The sequence below is a fragment of the Enhydra lutris genome, unplaced genomic scaffold (genome assembly GCF_002288905.1).
Source record: "Enhydra lutris kenyoni isolate GAN:26980312 unplaced genomic scaffold, ASM228890v2 scaffoldscaffold32, whole genome shotgun sequence".
NCBI classification, from domain to species: Eukaryota; Metazoa; Chordata; class Mammalia; order Carnivora; family Mustelidae; genus Enhydra; species Enhydra lutris.
The window spans coordinates 15,596,741-15,614,649 of NW_019154116.1; the positions used below are offsets into that span (position 1 = coordinate 15,596,741).

General features: G+C 35.8%; 1 pseudogene; it reads left to right on the forward strand.

The window, feature by feature from the left end:
• Positions 1-8,166, forward strand: part of LOC111153414 — a 66,403-nt pseudogene extending 58,237 nt beyond the window's left edge.
• The last annotated feature ends 9,743 nt before the right edge of the window (positions 8,167-17,909 follow it).

Consider the following 17,909-nt stretch of genomic DNA (forward strand, 5'->3'; position numbering starts at 1 on the left):
AGAATTCCACAACTCTATGAATGTAAATGAGTACATAGGTACATATTTTATGATAGAGTAACAGCTCAATTTTAACTGTAGAGAGAATAATTTAAATAGGAGAGTAAAAGAGTTACATTTCCTCAGTATTTAAAGTGCTTTCTGAGTCACCAGGCAGCACTGCATTTTGTATTTCCTAGAGGACAGAGCATATACTTCATACAGGCTCTTTCACTCGTGGGGTCGGTGGCAAAGTTAATATTCTGGGTTTAGACAGAAAGAGTCCAGAATAGTTTGATCAAATAGGATAAGAAGAGAGGGCCACAGGGCACCTGGGTGGCTCAGTGGGTTAAAGCCTCCGCCTTCGGCTCGGGTCATGATCCCGGGGTCCTGGGATCGAGCCCCGAGTCGGGCTCTCTGCCCCGCAGGGAGCCTGCTTCCTCCCCCCCTCTCTCTGCCTGCCTCTCTGCCTACTTGTGATTTCTCTCTCTCTGTCAAATAAATAATAAAATCTTAAAAAAAAAAAAAAAGAAGACAGGGCCACCTACTCAGTAACTCATTTGTCCCACCAAATTCTATATATATCCATATATCAATGTATATATATATACAGATAGGTGATAAATAAGTAGATAGAGGTATATATCTATATATATGGGAACATAGAGTCAAGGCCAATATACTTTCCTTCGATATCAAATATCAAAAAGCATACTGTATGGAAAGTGGATAAAACACATCCAATAAGACATTCCTATGGCTTTTCATTTTAAGACTGCTTTTCTTTTGTTCTATTTGACCTTACATCTCATAGTCACAACATTGCCATGACCAGCAAATGGTCCTTTTTTATTGCTATAATCATTGAGGCTATACCATATGCTTTCTAACGGATGAACATGAAAAAAGTAAAACTAATCATTTAAATTAGTTTCAGGGATACTGTTCTTGGCATAGAAGAGACTTCATGAATCTTCTGCAGCTATTTCAACTCATAATGCACCAGCTTCTATAGACTTAACTCTCAACCTATCCTATATTTTCTTGACCTTGAACACTTATTAACATTTTATGATTCTGGAATAGTACTTACTCTATAATAACCACACTCTTTTATGATCTATTATAATAATAGATTATACAATTATTTTATAGGATAATATATTAAAATCCTCTGAATTTTTAAAAAGCTTTTGAGCACAATGTGAATAAGTCTAACAAGATAAAAGAAATGACCTAGTTACATTTGCTTGAACTTGGGCTTATCTCAACAAAAGGGATACCTAACTCAGCAAAATCCATCACCAAAATGACCCCTCCTCTCTAGTCCTCCTGGATAGGCTATCCTCTATCTTCAGGTTGATAAGAGGAACCAGTATCTCTGCTTCTGTAAAGAAATCCTTCCCTCTTATCTCTATCCCAATAATTAACACACCAATATAACACAAACATTAACTTTCTTTTTGTTTTAAATATTTCATTGCAAAACAAACACCAGAGCCTAACTACACTTAGCCATTTTATGTTACATACTGCCATTAATACTGAATTTCAGTCATCCCTATGAAATAAGCATAAATCTTAGAAGTCAAATAAGAATCTTTTTGGGTTTCGTGGTTTGGTTTCAGGAGAGTGAAATTAAGTAGGTTTGAAGCCGTCTTTGGAGAAAATGGAGCAATAAAGCTGTTAATCATGTTTGTGGCAAGCAGAAATGCAAAACCTCTAAAATTATCAGAAGACTTACATCTAAATGAACATAAAGATGAAATAGATAGAGGTGCATAAAATATTCCAGGGACTTTTTACTATTATGTTTATTAGAGTTCCAGCTTAATGCATGCTTTATTGCCCAGAAATTCATTTCATTTGCATTTTAACTGGGTTTTAGTCAAGTTAATCCTTTTTCTTTCCTTGCTAAGAAACTATTCAGCAACTACAGCGAAATACTGAAAGAAGAGAAACTGAAACAGCCTACTTACACCAAAACTTAAATTTGTCAGAGTTCACTGAAGAAAAGAGGTGTCAGACCAAGTTCACTAGATGACATTATTTTAACACCAAGGAGTATCTTCTGTATTATGGAGTTTAGCTATTAGATGAGAAGCAGTTATATTCATTTGTGCTAAAGATTTAATATCAAGGGAAATTTCATAAAAATCAACATCTCATTTTTACAGGAGCCGAAGTGATAGAGCAGTCACATATTTAGAAACATGCAATTAATTTTCATCACAAATTTCAATATGTAATACCATGCATCATTTAAACAGCTGTGTAAATAAATAACAGTTTAACTTGTATTTTGAAAGTGCAAGCAGTCAGCACAGTAATATGTTGGCCTAATAGCAAGAGAAAGTTATTTTTTCATCATGAATAAAAGTAAGTTCATTTCCTAAACACTAATGATTGTAAGGTCCACACGGTAATAAAATAGTTTGTCCACGTGACAGCATATTGAAAAACAAAATGATGATAACCTTAGCAAAATCAAGGCAAACCAACATCTTGGCAAATCCCAAAGAAAAAAAAAATGGAAAAAAAAAAAGGAAAATCAGTAACATGGGGACAAATAAAGTCTTCAGACAAAAGGGAACTTGCTTCATTATTTATTTTGAAATATTTAATCACATAAGATAAAATAGAATATTTTGAGCATAACCATCCCATATCTGTTGAGAATCATCTCAAAGTTTTCTTTTCGTAAAATTTTCTTTTAAGGTTTTGCTATATCTCAAGGAAAGCTCAAAGTGTGTTTTCTCCATCATTAAAATTTGAGAGATAAAATGCCTGGCTTGTTGACTTTCATACCTTACTTACCTAAGCCCTCATTTCAAATTTGGGATGCCTTTTGTAAAGCTTTTGACAGCAGATCATCTGTGTGGAAGGATTGCTGCTGTTAATTACTATATTTGAAAAAAGTTGTTTTTGTTTTGTTTTGTTTTTTTAAGATTTTTTTTTTTTATTGATTTGACAGACAGAGATCGCAAGTAGGTCGAGAGGCAGGCAGAGGCGGTGGGGAAGCAGGATCCCCTCTAAGCAGAGAGCCTGATGCGGGGCCCAGGACCCAGGGATCATGACCTGAGCCGAAGGCAGAGGCTTTAACCCACTGAGCCACCCAAACCCCCTGAAAAAAGTTTTTTAAGCTGTCAATCATTCCAACTATGCAATAAAGGTAGTTTGGTGGAAAACCCTACATTTGTTTCAGGGCTATCGTTGCCTGAAGAAAATGGAACAAAATGGTTTTGAATGATTAACTGATTGTTAAACAGAAACCCATGTTTTTCACCCTCTCCAACCCTCCTGATTTGTGCTAGATATAAAAATAAAGACTCTAAAAGAAAACAAAAAATAAAGACTCTAAAATATAACAAAGCCATTCCCCTTTAAGAGTTAAATGATCTTCATGACCCAAAGGAATTCTAGTGCAATCCTGATCTTCCAGTAAAATAGAGTCCTTACTCTTAGTCCTAAACTCTATTCCTACTGAGAAGCTGGTGGAAGCATCTATTTACCTAACTGAAAGTATCACCAACTTAATTCATGGAAAGATAAACGTCCATAGATTAATAATTTAGAATTTATTTTAAAAATATATTTATCTTTGCTGAAGTCTTTATGATACAGGAGTGAGTTCCACGTAAAATCTACAAAATCATCTTAGTATAGGTACATTATTAAGCTAATTGTCATAAAATTCTGATTTAAAAGACCTTAAAACCACATTACATAACTTTAAGTTTTTTATATTTTTAAATTGTATCTATCTAATCTATTCATCTATTTATTGGATTAGCAATTTATATGAAGTTTGCATTCACTTTTATTTGCAAATGTTGCTTGACCCTTTAGCCTATTTTCTCACAACCTTCCACAAAATAAAAATGTATTAGCTAATATTATCCTCATATATTTTTTAATACGGGAAATTGAGATGAATTTATAAGATAAGCATACTTTTTATGAGATAAGAACAGAAACAGAGAGAGGCAGAGACAGAGAACGAAGGTACAGAAATTAAGTCAGGAATAATAAAAGAGAATATAGGGGTGCCTGGGTGGCTCAGTGGGTTAAGCATCTGCCTTTGGCTCAGGTCATGATTCCAGGGGCCTGGGATGGAGCTCTGGTTAGGGCTTACGCTCAATGGGGAATCTGTTCTCCCACTGCCCCTTCTCCCTTACCTCTTCTCCCTTCACCTCCCACCCCTACCACACCAGCTCCTGCTCTCTCTCTCCCACTTGCTCTGTCTCTCTCAAGAAAAGAAAATCTTTAAAAAAAGAGAGAGAGAGGACATAAACAAATTGCACCAACATTTGAAAATGTGGATGTAATGGACACATATCTATTAAAGAAAAACTAAAAAACAGATGAAAAAAGAAATAGAAAACCTGAATGTGATAAGCCTATTACAATTAAAGAAATTGTATTAGTAATCAAACACACACATACAGCTTAGATGATCTTGCCACTGGGTTTTATCAACCATATAAGGTGCAACTAATTCTGAAATTTTATAAATCATTCTAAATAGTTGAAAAAGAGAAATCATGCTCCTTGACATTTTATAAATGTAGCAAAAACTTTTATATCAGATACTAATAAAAAACAGTTTGAAATAAGATAATTACAGTATAGTAACACTTATGAACAAATGTGAAACTAAACTCTAAAAATATTGAGAAACTAAATCCAACAATGTACTTTAAGTATAGTACATTTTGGCACAGTTTGATTCAATATCCATTATGGTGGTTTTAACAACAACTACCTACCACTGTTATAACTGGTACAACTTGTGGATAAAGGTGTACACTTTAGGTTTTAACTTTTGGAAAAGATTTTTAAATATTTGCTCATCAATATTTGTGATAAATATTCTCATTCTCAAAATATTTATGTTAAAATTACCCAGTATAAGGAAATAGCATAGAAATAAAACATATTTATTTAAAAAAGACATGCTTGTATCTATATCTATACATCAGTGTATTTGTATAAGAAAATATATGCATTAAATTTCCAATAATTTTATAGATTTTCATAACATTTAATAATCACTGCTGAACTTAATATACATTTCAGTGAGCATTATATATGGAATATAAAATGAATCCCCTAAAAATAAAATCATTCTATAAAATTTGAGTTATAGTCAGGAAATTTCTAAATTTTCTTTAAATCCTGTTTTCTGTTGAAAAAATCACTCTATAATAATTATCATTCAAAATATCATTCAGATAATGTTTACAAAAATGTTATTACTAAAATTAATGATTTATAGTAGCATATCAGAAAGAAAAATTAAATAAACTTCTAAAATTACAGCATAAATCTCAGTTTTTCAAGGAGAAGATGTTATCCAAATTTGAGTTCAATAGAGATATTTCCAAGATCCATGGAAATGGGTCACCTTTATTGACATTTACACCATGTTAGTAAGAGGTAATTGGGTTTATGAATACTAATATTATGCTCCTAGTTATAAACAGATGTGAACAAACACAGACATCTCCAAAGAAGGCCTGCCCTTACATTATTTATCACATAGAGAATTAAAACAGAGGTCTCATTTTCTTTGGGAAGGTAGATATTGCTAATATTAATCTGCATTCCTATTTCTGCCTCTCAGATCTAGCATTAAAATAAATGCTTCCTCACTTGGTAAAATGCATAAGAGGAGTCGGTGTTAATAAAAAATGGACACAAAGACTTGTGGGGAAACATGCCTTTCCAACGGGGTACTACCACAAACATTTAGTGATTGCACCAATTTGTTTATAATTCAGCTTTTCTTTTTCTTTTGCAAAGAGATTGATGAATTTATTAACAACTAGTTTTGCCAAATCAGCAACTGACATCACCATTGTTTTACGCATAAACTACTATTTTTAATAAAGATTTTATTTATTTATTTGAGAGAGAGCATGAGAGGGGAGAGGTTAGAAGGAGAAGCAGACTCCCTGCCAAGCAGGGAGCCGGATGCAGGATTCAATCCTGAGACTCTAGGATCATGACCTGAGCCAAAGGCAGTTGCTTTAACCAACTAAGCCACCCAGGCACCCCACACATAAACTACTTTTAAAAATTTTGGTACATGGTGCCTGGGTGGCTCAGTGGGTTAAGCCTCTGCCTTCTGCTCATGTCATGATCTCAGGGTCCTGGGATCAAGCCCCGAATCAAGCTCTCTGCTCAGCAGGGAGCCTGCTCCCCCCGGCCCTCTCTGCTTGCCTCTCTGGCCACTTGTGATCTCTGTCTATCATATAAATAAATAAAATCTTAAAAAAAAAAAAATCTTGGTGCATGTAGTGTTGTATTTTATAGTCCGAGTCCTCTGAAAACTTTTACAAATAGATAAGTTACAGTATAAAGGATTGGAGAAATCAATGGTCACTCTGAACAAAATTTCAGAACATTAATATCAGACTTGATTTTATTGTTTTTAAATTTATAGGTGGTACTAGAACACCTAAAGCAATAAAGAACAGTAAAATATTTAAGAATGTGCTAAATGATGTGCAATATAATTATTCCAAGTCCAAAATTAACTATGTAAAATTCAATTATAAAGGAATATATTTTAATTTTGATTTTAATTTTTACTAAATTAAAATAGAATCACATATAATGTTGATATCTATTGTTTAAAGTTTCCAAGGTTGACCTAGAAGCAGCTTCTTGACTCTTTCTCGAACCTCTGTTAGTCTGAGCTTACTCGTCTCCACTCCAGCCTTCACCACATCCATCAGGGAAACCCCAAAATCCTATATGGTGCACACCTCCAACCCCATACCTTTGGTAGCTGCTTGTGCAGGTGCGCACCTGGCACCCACATCAGCTCCCTAGTCTTTTCCCACATGGCCAGGAGTGGCAGCTTCAGGGGTATCCTGGTCCCCAGCATGACATGATTGGGAGATATGGTGGGGCCAGGGGTATGGGGGGCATCACAACTATATCAGTGAACCAGAGACTTCTGAGCCCCCTTAAGCTGGAGGTGGACCCCAACATCCAGGCTGTGCATACCCAAGAGAAGGAGAAGATTAAGACCCTCAACATCTTTGTCTCCTTCATCAACAAACTGCAGTACCTGTAACAGCAGAACAAAATTCTGGAAACCAAGTGCAGCTTCTTTAGCAGCAGAAAACAGCTCAGAGCAACATGGACAACATGCTCCAGAGCTCCACCAACAGCCTTTGGCTACAGCTGGACACACTTCACTGGCCAGGAGAAGCTGAAGCCAGAGGTGGAGCTTGGCAACTTGCAAGGGCTGGTGGAGGACGTCAAGAAAAGGAGGAGATCAAAGAGCATGCATACATGGAGAATGAATTTGTCCTCATCAAGAAGGATGTGGATGAAGCTTACATGAACCAGGTAGAACTCAAATCCCGCCTGGAAGGGCTGACCAATGAGTTCAGCTGAAGGTATGTATATGAAGAGGAGATCTGTGAGATGCAGTCACAGATCTCAGGCACATTCATGGTGCTGTCCATGGACATGGACATGGACCGCAACATTGCAGAGGTCAAGGACCAGTAGGAGGACCTCACCAACCTCAGCTGGTCTGAGATTGGGACCAAGTACCAGATCAAGTACTCGAAGTTGCAGACATTGGCTAGAAAGCACCAGAATGAATTTTGTTGCACAAAGATAGAGATTTTTATATGAACCACAACATCAGCCAACTCCAGGATGAGGATGAGTATCTTAAAGGCCAGGGGGCTTCCTTGGAGGCAGCCATCGCTGATGCTGAGCAGGTAGACGGGTGTTAATGAAGCCAATGCCAAGCTGATCGAGACAGAGGCCACCTTGCAGCAAGCCAAACATGACCCTGCAGAGAAACTGCACCAGTACCAGGAGCTTCTGAACATCACACTGGTCCTGAACATGGGGAGATCGGCTACTTACTCCAAGCCGCTGGAGAGGGAGGAAAGCCTGTTGGAGTCTGGGATGCAGAACATGAGTATTCACACTCAAGTCACCAGCAGCTACTCAGTGGGCTGAGCTCAGCTTATGGGGATCTCATGAGCCCTAGCCTCACCTATAACCTGAGCTCTTTCTAGTCCAGGTTCCTCTCTAGCAGAGGCTCCAGTTCCTTCAGCCCATGTCAGCTACTCCTGGGCTATGATTGTGAGGAAGATAGTCACCCACAAAGGGAAGCTTGTTTCTCAGTCGTCTGATGTCCTGTTCAAGTGAACAGTTGCTGTGGTCTCTCTCAGCCTCCCTGCCTCTGTGGATGCCATAGAGCCTCTGAGGGAAGGAGCTGTGCAGGGGAGAGTTGGGAACAGGAAACCCACCTGAGAGGCTAAGCCTCAGTGCTTAATCGACCCTTGGAGGAACTCTACTGCCTTGGCTATCCCTTCTTGCCCATGCCCACAGCTAAAAGCCAATTCAAATGTCTTTTCCCAAATAAAGCTTCAGATGGCTCTGCCAATATCATCCCCCCATATTTTCCCCCAAGGTTATTTTCCAAATTGAAACTGGAGCATGGTTCAGTATATCATGATATGCTTTTTGTAGCAAAATTGATTATGCATCAATTTTAAAAAGCACAATTTCCTTGGATATAGTTTTTTTCTTTTTAAAGACTTTATTTATTCATTTGACAGAGAAAGAAAAAGAGAGTACAAGCAGTCAGAGTAGCAGGCAGAGGGAGAGGGAGAAGCAGGTTCCCCGCTGAGCAAGGAGCCAGATGTGGGGCTGGATTCCAGGACCCTGGAATCATGAACTGAACCAAAGGCAGTCACTTAAGCAACTGAGCCACCCAGGCACCATAATATAGAGATATTTCTAAATTAATAGTTAATGATTTTTGAAAAGTTAAGTTCTTTTTTTTTTTTAAGATTTTATTTATTTATTTGACTGACAGAGATCATAAGTAGGCAGAGAGGCAGGCAGAGTAGAGGGGGGAGAAGCAAGCTCCCTGCTGAGCAGAGAGCCCGATGCGGGGCTCGATTCCAGGACCCTGGGATCATGACCCAAGCCGAAGACAGAGGCTTTAACCCACTGAGCCACCCAGGTGCCCCTGAAAAGTAAAGTTCTTAATCCTAAAATTAAATCCTAAAACACTATTAAACCTAAAATGCTTCACACCATAATTAAATAGAAAAAAAGAATTGTGTGCTTGGATTAATTAAATACATTTAACCCTGATATTATAGTCATGAAAAAATAAGAGAAATAAAAACTAAAAAAAAAAATTATATAACATGACTTTTCTCCTGAAGAACCTCATTCAATTTAAGTAATCCTGCAGATTCCTGTTATGGAACACTATGAAAGGTTTCAATTTAAGAAGAATGAAAGTTTTATGTTTCTTGATGGGATTAAAAATGTTAAATCTCTTTCTATTGTATGTTCAGAGAGAACGAATGACCAGTGATCAGGAAAGTAGAACTTCAGCTAGGAAATTAGTGTATATATCTCAACACAGTCCGTAGTTGATTCTTGGACAAAATTGCAGAATTGCTGATTTTAGCAGCCTTTGTTTGGGTGGTGGGGTAAGGAGAGGAAAGTATACTGCAAAGCAAAATAGCTATTGCTTCTGACTGGTTTTGAATCTTGGTCATCACTTCCTTTTTATTATATACTTAATTCTGTCCCATCTCTGTGTAATAATGGTTGGGAAGTACAGTGAGAAAGCATGGTTTCTGTAGAAATTACACAGAAGATGCCAACATCCAGATAGTATTTATTCCAATCATAGGTTATCTTATGATTTCTTGCATAAATAAATCAATTTCTCTAAACTTAGTAACCTAGAAATTAATATATATTTCAATCAGGGAATAGTTCCATCCCTGGCAGGATTGACCAGAAAAACTGTTATTATAACACAAAGTAAAATATAAAAACATGATAGCAAAAATAACAATATCTTAGAATTGGAATCATATTATCAACAAGACCTCACTCAGAAAACCATCTCAGGCTTTTGTCTGGGAGTATCATTGATATTTCTAGCTCTCAGGGTTTTTTTTTTTAAGATTTTATTTATTGATTTGACAGACAGAGATCACAAGTAGGCAGAGAGACAGGCAGAGAGAGAGGGGGAAGCAGGTTCCCGCTGAGCAGAGAGCCCGATGTGGGGCTTAATCCCAGGACCCTGAGATCATGACCTGAGCTGCAGGCAAAGGCTTAACCCACTGAGCCACTCAGGCACCTCAGCTCTCAGTTTTCTGTGCACCTGTGGGGTCCATATTTCTCAGTCCCCTTGTAGTTAGTGGGGCACTTGCCCAGTACTCACCAATAGGCTGTAAATAAAAGTAATCTGTATAATTTTTAGGAGGATTTATTTTGGAAAACATGTGACCATCTAAGTTCTCAGTGTCCTGTGCTGTCCAAAAGTCCATGTTTTGAGATGGAGGAACAATATGGTAGAAGCAGCTGAATTACTAGAAAAAAACTTACAAAAAAAGTTATCAAACTCAGACTGTCCTTGCTATGAGGAAGAAATACACCTCTGTTGAATTAGGTCACTGATGCTTGCTTTTGTGATATTACCTGGTCTTTGGACTAACAAATTATTTATTTCAGCTTTAGGATTTATTTTGCACACTCCTGGGTCCTCAACTTTTTAATATTTAATATATCACAACAAGTATTAATTTTGTTACTAAGAGTATTCTGTGCAAAGTGTAAAGGACAATGTTTATGATGGAACACCCAGAACAAATTATGGTGATGACATGACATTGTTTTCAGGTGTGTGGTCATTCCAGTATTTACATGCTATAATATATTTCACAACCTTGAATAAAATATCCTTCTCTGTTCTTATATTTATTAGCATAGTTTCTGATGATTAATCGTAAAAGATTTCCATAATAGCAGCAGACTAATATGATGATTGTAATGATCCATAGTATAAAAATGTCACGGAATTTTCAATACATAAACTATCTAAAGGATCTTCCCATTATAGGTTTTGTATATATCAATCTCCTCTCCATGGTATTTGCTAAGTCTTGAAATATTGTCATCCACTACTTGTAGCATATCTGCCTTCACGGGCAAGAGCATTTTTATTCCTAGTACTCACTGTTGTCTCTAAAATACAGGGTCTCTTGATTTTTAGTCATTAGTGTACAAACATACAAATCTGATCTGACAGTAATAAGAAAGCCTCTGGCAATGTTATTTTCTCTCTGAAAAATCAGTAAGTTTGATACAGAATTTTAAAAGTGACTAAATCGTGGAAACATTTGGTGAGAGTATTTCCAAATTTCTTATGTAATAGATACAGAGGTTCTGCAGAAGCCAGGATGCCATGAACAAATGTGCATGTTTTATAGGAAAGCTAAGAACTTGGACTAGATCATTACTGTCATAGTTTTATTTTTTGAAGAGTCTTATTTTCAGAAAAATATTTCTCATCATATTTTTGTCCTCAAAAATGGGAAAAACAAAAACAATGACAAAAAGATGATCAGGATGTTTTCTGTAACTCGAACTCGATGGCCCCTTCACTAGAATTTTGAGATGAAACATCAGGTTTCCTGAAACTTGTGAATGTTCTTTGCCCATCTTACATGAAAACACTGTTTCATAAAACAAAAATTTATACACTTGGAATAAGTTACATATTTGCTCATTCTCCTCATAAGAAAGAGAACAATTTGGTGACAGTGTCATAATTATTTGGGTTTATTGTAACCTAGTGGCTTGGCTCTATGGAGATGGGAAAGCTGGGATGAATAGCACTAATCTATTTGGGGGGCAAATCTTTAAGGACTCAATGAACACAAGACAACAACTCATTTCCAGACAGGACAAACAAGATATTCTATGTAGGGAACTTCTTGGGATTAAGCTTTGTGTACACCATCTAATATCTGGCTGAAAGTATGGGAAACAATCTAGTTTAGAGTGAGTGGCCTAGTAAGTGTGGGACAGGGAACTAAGAAGGGTTGAATTAAGGAGATGCCTTCAATTTTCACACAAACTAAATGAGTTAGAAAATCAAGCAAAACTTGAAGAAAATAGTGAGCACTAATATAGCAACATTTTTTAAATCATAAACAAATCAAGACATATTAAAATTATGGGCAAAATCCTTTAAGTATTCCTCAGGATTGATTCAAGATCAGTCCTAGTGTTGGACAGGTGAGTCTTGAGTTGTAGTGAACATATCTTAATATGTGCAAACAATAAATTATCAATAAAGACAAAAATCAAGGTCCTAGAAATTGGTGGGTGAAATAGAAGTAATATTTAGGTAAAAGCTAGAACATGAAATAGCATGGAATTTCTAACTAAAACAGAAGCTTTGTTTTACATAGCAAAATGGAGTTAGAGAAAATATCCTCAGCTTCTAAACTGCCAGAAAACTAGTGAGACTAAAGCTAGGTTTATTTCAAGACTTAATTTCATTTGTATTCATTATTTAATTATTATCTATACTTTTTATATCACACTTTTATCTATGTCATGTCAATATATTCTAAAATATATTTTAAAGTGCCTTGGAAAAGATTATCATATGAAATAAAATAACATCTGTAAATCTAGATAGAGAAAATGAGCAAACAAGGGTTTAAGACAGTTGGGGTTTAAGAGGTGATATATAGATGTAAGCACAGTCAGCAGCTGAATATCTTCCTTCTTAGCTCTAGGCTTTCTAGCAACTATCTCAGAAATTTTATAATTCATATAGTTCACCATATTCATAAGATAAGAATAAAATTATATGCCCTATAGCATTATACTTTCTTAAACTAAGACTCAGGAAGAATTTCCCACAAGAGTCTTTGAGTAGACATGAATAATGTAAGAAACAATGATCTGATTAAAAATGTGTTGATGAATATTAAATATGAACTGCCTTTATTCCTTAGACTAATATTAATCATAAGGAGTGATAATATTCAAACAGAATCAGAGTGACCCAAACAAGCACAGTACATTTGATGCTGTCCTGCCCTCCATTTTATCGTAAGCATACGGCATTTCCCCTTACGGATGATCAAAAATGACATATTTTCCTAGAACTTTTTTTTTGAGCCCCAAACAACGGGCTTTCTTTGATTGGAATCCCTTACCTTTGCTGCTAGTTAAAATACAGACAACTGGAAATCTTTATTGCACAATGGCAAATTTGATGCTAAACCTATCTGTTGTTGTCTTAAATTATGGAATAATAAAGAATGGCTATAAAAATGAGAATGTTATAGTTATTTTTGTGTGTCTACTTGACTGGATCAGGGATGCCCAGCTATCCTGTTAAACTTAAATTCTGGTTGTGTCTGTAAAAGTGTTTCTTTTTTTTTTTTTTTCATTTTATTTCTTTTATTTCTTTTCAGTGTTCCAGCATTCATTCATTTATGCACCACACCCAGTGCTCCATGCAATCGTACCCTCCTTAATACCGACCACCAGGCTCACCCAACCCCTCACCCTTATCCCCTCCCAAACCCTCGGTTTGTTTCTCAGAGCCCAGTCTCTCATGGTTTGTCTCCCCTTCCAATTTCCCCCAACTCACTTCTCTCCATCTGGATGAGATTAGTATTTGAATCAATAGTTTCAGTCAAGTAGATTGCCCTCTCCAATATAAGTGGGTATAATCCAATCCACTGAGGGCTTGAGTAGATCAAAAAGCAGAGGAAGTTGGAATTGGTCTCTCTTTTTTTTTGTTCCTGACTCACTGTTGAGCTAGGACATCTTATCTCCCCCTGTCCGGGGACTGGGATTTACATCATGAGCACCTCTTGTTTCCAGATCTTGAAACTCAAACTGAATTGTATCACAGTTTATCCTCTGTCTCCAGCTTGCAAAGAGCAGATTGTAGGGGTTTTCAGCTCCTATAATTGTGTGAGCAAATTTCTCATAATAAATCTCCTTTTGTATCCTCTCGGTTCTGTTAATCTAGAGAATCTTAACACAGAAAGTAACAAGAGTTGACATGGATGGAGAAAAATTGGAACCCACATATATTGCAGGTGGAGAAGTAAATTGATGCAAGCTACTTTGGAAAACTGGCAGTTTAAAAATAGAGTCACCATATAATACAGCAATTCCAATCCTAAGCATGTACCCAATAGATAAGAAAATATATGTCTGCACAAACACATGTATATAAATGTTCACAGCAGCATTCTTCTTCTTCTTTTTTTTTTTTTGCATCCACTTTTTGTTGGAACTTTCTAACATTATTTTTAATAGTTGAAAATTGGAAAGCCCTTATGTCCATTAACTGATCAATAAATTGTGATACATCTCTACATTAGAATATTTTTTTGGCAATAGAACAAATACAGAACTGATACACCCTACAGTGAGGATAAACATTATGACAAACGAAAGAAGATAGTCACAGAAGATGACATTGCATGATTCTCTCTATATATGAAATATCCAAAATAGGAAAATCTATCAGGAAATATAATAGACCAGTTGCTACTTATGGCTAATGAAGGTAAAGACGTTGGGGTTGGGGGGAGTGTATGTGATGGGGAAGTATTGCTTAATTATGATCACACTTGCATAATTTCATAAATTTACTTAAAATCAGTGAACTGTACATGCCAGCAGGAGAAGACTTTATTGCATGTAAGCTATATACTAATGAAAATGCCTAAAAAATCATTGTAAATGTTTCCTTCTAAATCTAAATCTGGTTAAAACTAGTGAATATCATGAGATTAGTTAACACTAAAAAAACTGTTGCCTTCTCTATTTCTTCAAGAATTCATGCATCCATAGCTGCTGCAAAAATTGGGATGACTTTTCTGATGGCATGTTTTACAGAATTCTCTAGCATATCCCTTAGCACTAAATTAAGGGTATCAATGATTCAAGAGAATTTTTGCAAAATTCACCTCAGAGACATGAAGCTTCCCTAGCATTCACCAGAAGTTTACTTACTCTCCTCTTTTAGAAAGAAGAGAAGAAAGAGACAAGAGAGAGAGAAAGAGAATGAAAAATAACCCCAATAATGACTGTGAAGTATTATGCTCAAGTAAATCATTGTCTCAACCTGTCATCCATTCTCTTTCACATTCTTGCAACAGATGGAACATTAAAAACTTGTGAAGTTCCCTTCGGAGCTCTCTATTCAAAAATTGTCCCTGTGTTTGTGTAATGTGGTTGCGGGAAAACAGTTGGCCTGCCTTGGAAGGAGGGAATGAATTCCTGACTGGATGTCCTTACTGCTAACTGTATTTGCTCAAAGTCTGAACGTAAAAACATTCAATGCCTCCTACCAGAAAAAAACGTGTGGTTATTAGGAAAACATTCGGTTTCACTTTCTACACCAAAGTTGGTATCGATTCAAGGGTATATAAGAAGACTATTTTAAGAAAGATCTACACAAGTATTATGAAAGTGACTATATATTTTATATGAGAAAAAAATCACAACACATTAAAATTTTAAGAGGCTCATACATTCAAAAGTTAGAAAAAATAGCATATTTTTATTAACTGTCAGGACATGCCTCTATACTACTTTTTCTATAATATTGTTAGCCACACACTGTGATTACCTCCTAATATGAAAATATTTTATTTTTTTAAAGGAAAGAGAAAAGTCTTTCCTTTAGTATATTTGATATTTTTTATTGTTAATATTATTGATTCCTTAGAAAAGTAGCTTTGGGTCTCAAATAATTCTTATGTCATATAATTTTTTAGAGTTGTTAAACTTGGGGAAAACTATCAAACATTTTTGATTTATGAACTGTAAGATTTCAGGGTATTTTAAAATTTATTCCTCAGTGAATAATTTTAAGTATTCATTCATTAACTACTTTGTCTTTAATATCTTTATGGGGATAACATTTTATAAGTTTTATGTTACTGCCATTGGTGTTGGTATCCTATGCCAAGTGAACAATGCATTTAAAATTTTGTTATATGTTTTTATGATTAATCATTTTAGATAAATGGATTCTCAAAATCCAGACCTTATTCATTAATTGGTTTTGAAATTTATCTCTTCTTAATGAATTACTGTATTTAATATTACTTATTTCTTTTATAATTTACATCTTAATACCAAAATATTTCCTATTTTCTGCTTATATTTATCATTTCATATTCCACTTATTTTTAACCTAAATTTTTCTGTTCTTCAATAACAAATATTAAGCCAACAAAAAGATACCTTTTATAAAGTGTCCAAATCATTCATCTATTATTTCTTATGTATTTTATTAAAGATTACAAGATGTCTTTTGGAATTGCAGTTGAAAGGTGTATTTGAACCATAGCAACGTTTGGAGTAAACTTTAGCATTTCATTTGTGTGGGTTTCACCTCTCAGATTTTGAAAATATGTTTTAGAATGCTTAAAGTGGTTTTACTCCCATATTTCAAACCCTGAACAGCTTTACAGTGGGCAGATAATCTCATTACACTTTTAAAAAATCCAAATTGGCAGCTACATGAACTTGAAATAAAAATATATTAAAAAGTACAAGGTAGCAAGTGCCAACACATTTAGGTATTGTGAAAGCAGTTTCTTCTCTGATAGGATTAAGAGAATGAGTGGTATAAACCTTTGGATTTAAACCTATTGTACAAACCTTTGGATTCACCACTCTCTCTGAGTCAGAAGTCCAGGCCATAAAAATGTTTCTGGAAGACATTTCAACACAAGGAACTTTGAAAAGAACTTTAATATATATGGAAGCTACTCTGACTATAAATATATCAAGCTAAAGAGTAACTGTGCCCCAAATCATCTCCCCATAGCTGATCCCCAAAATAACTATGGCCATTTCAAAATCACCCACAAGAGGGGACTGTTCAGTCTAGTGGCCAAAGCTACAGGAGACACCATTCTTAAACAATTGGGACTAAAATCTTTACTCTTGCGTATTGTATAAAGAACATGCTTATGTGAATCTATGGCTAAGATCACTTAGCTTTAGAGTAAATAAGCTTCAGCAATGTAGAGTCAAAAGCATAAGACCACAGAAAAGCAGAGAAATCTTATAAGCAGGAAACTGAAAGGAAGGTAGTAAAATATGAATTTATTTAAATAATATTTTGAGTGGGAATGTAAGGTCATTTAAGTAATCCTTGAATAGTCTCTGAGATTCTATGTATCCTGAAGTTCTTAAACTACAGCATTAAAAAAAATCTAGTTTAGGTGAAATCTAACGGAGGACATTTCACCTGATGTTAGCATCCAGGAATATATGTATTAGAATCCTATTACTGCTCTTAGTTTTCTAAAGCTGCATAAAAATTTGCTATAACTGCAGTGCCCTAAAACAATATACATGTATCATCTCACACTATGTGTGGGTAAGGAATCCAGGAACAGCTTAGCTGATCTTTTGCTTAGGGTCACACATGGTTGTCATAAAGTGGCCAACTGAGCTGCCTTCTCATCTGCAGGCTCAACTGGAAAACAATCTGTTTCCAGTTCCACTCAGGTTGTTGGCAAAATTCATTCCCTTGTGACTATAGTCTGTGGCCCTCCACATCTAACGGTCAAAAGTGGGGTTACCTGGGTGGCTTAGCTGGTTAAGTGTCCAACTTGATTTACAACACAGGTCATGATCTCAGGGTCATGGGGTCAACGCTGCCTCAAGCTCCTTATTGAGCCTGGAACCTGTTTTAGATTCTCTCTCTCCCTCTCTCTCTGCCCCTCCCCCCACCCTCCTTGCATGTACATGCTTTTTAATAAATAAATAAATAAATAATAAATAAATAAATTAAAGGTCAACTGTCGTTCCTTGCTATGTGGTCCTCTTCATAGACAATTCACAACATGCTGGATTACTTCTTCCAGGTCAACAGGAGACTCCTGTCTCTATTCTGCTAACAGAGAGTTTTATGTACTGTTAAGACTTAATCATAGGCATGAAACCCAAACACTTTGCCATATTCTATTGTTAGAAGCGGGTCACAGTTCCCACCCACACTGAAGAGGAGAGGATTATATGGTGTATCATCAGGGGAAAGAAATCCAGGGAACATTTTAGGATTCTCC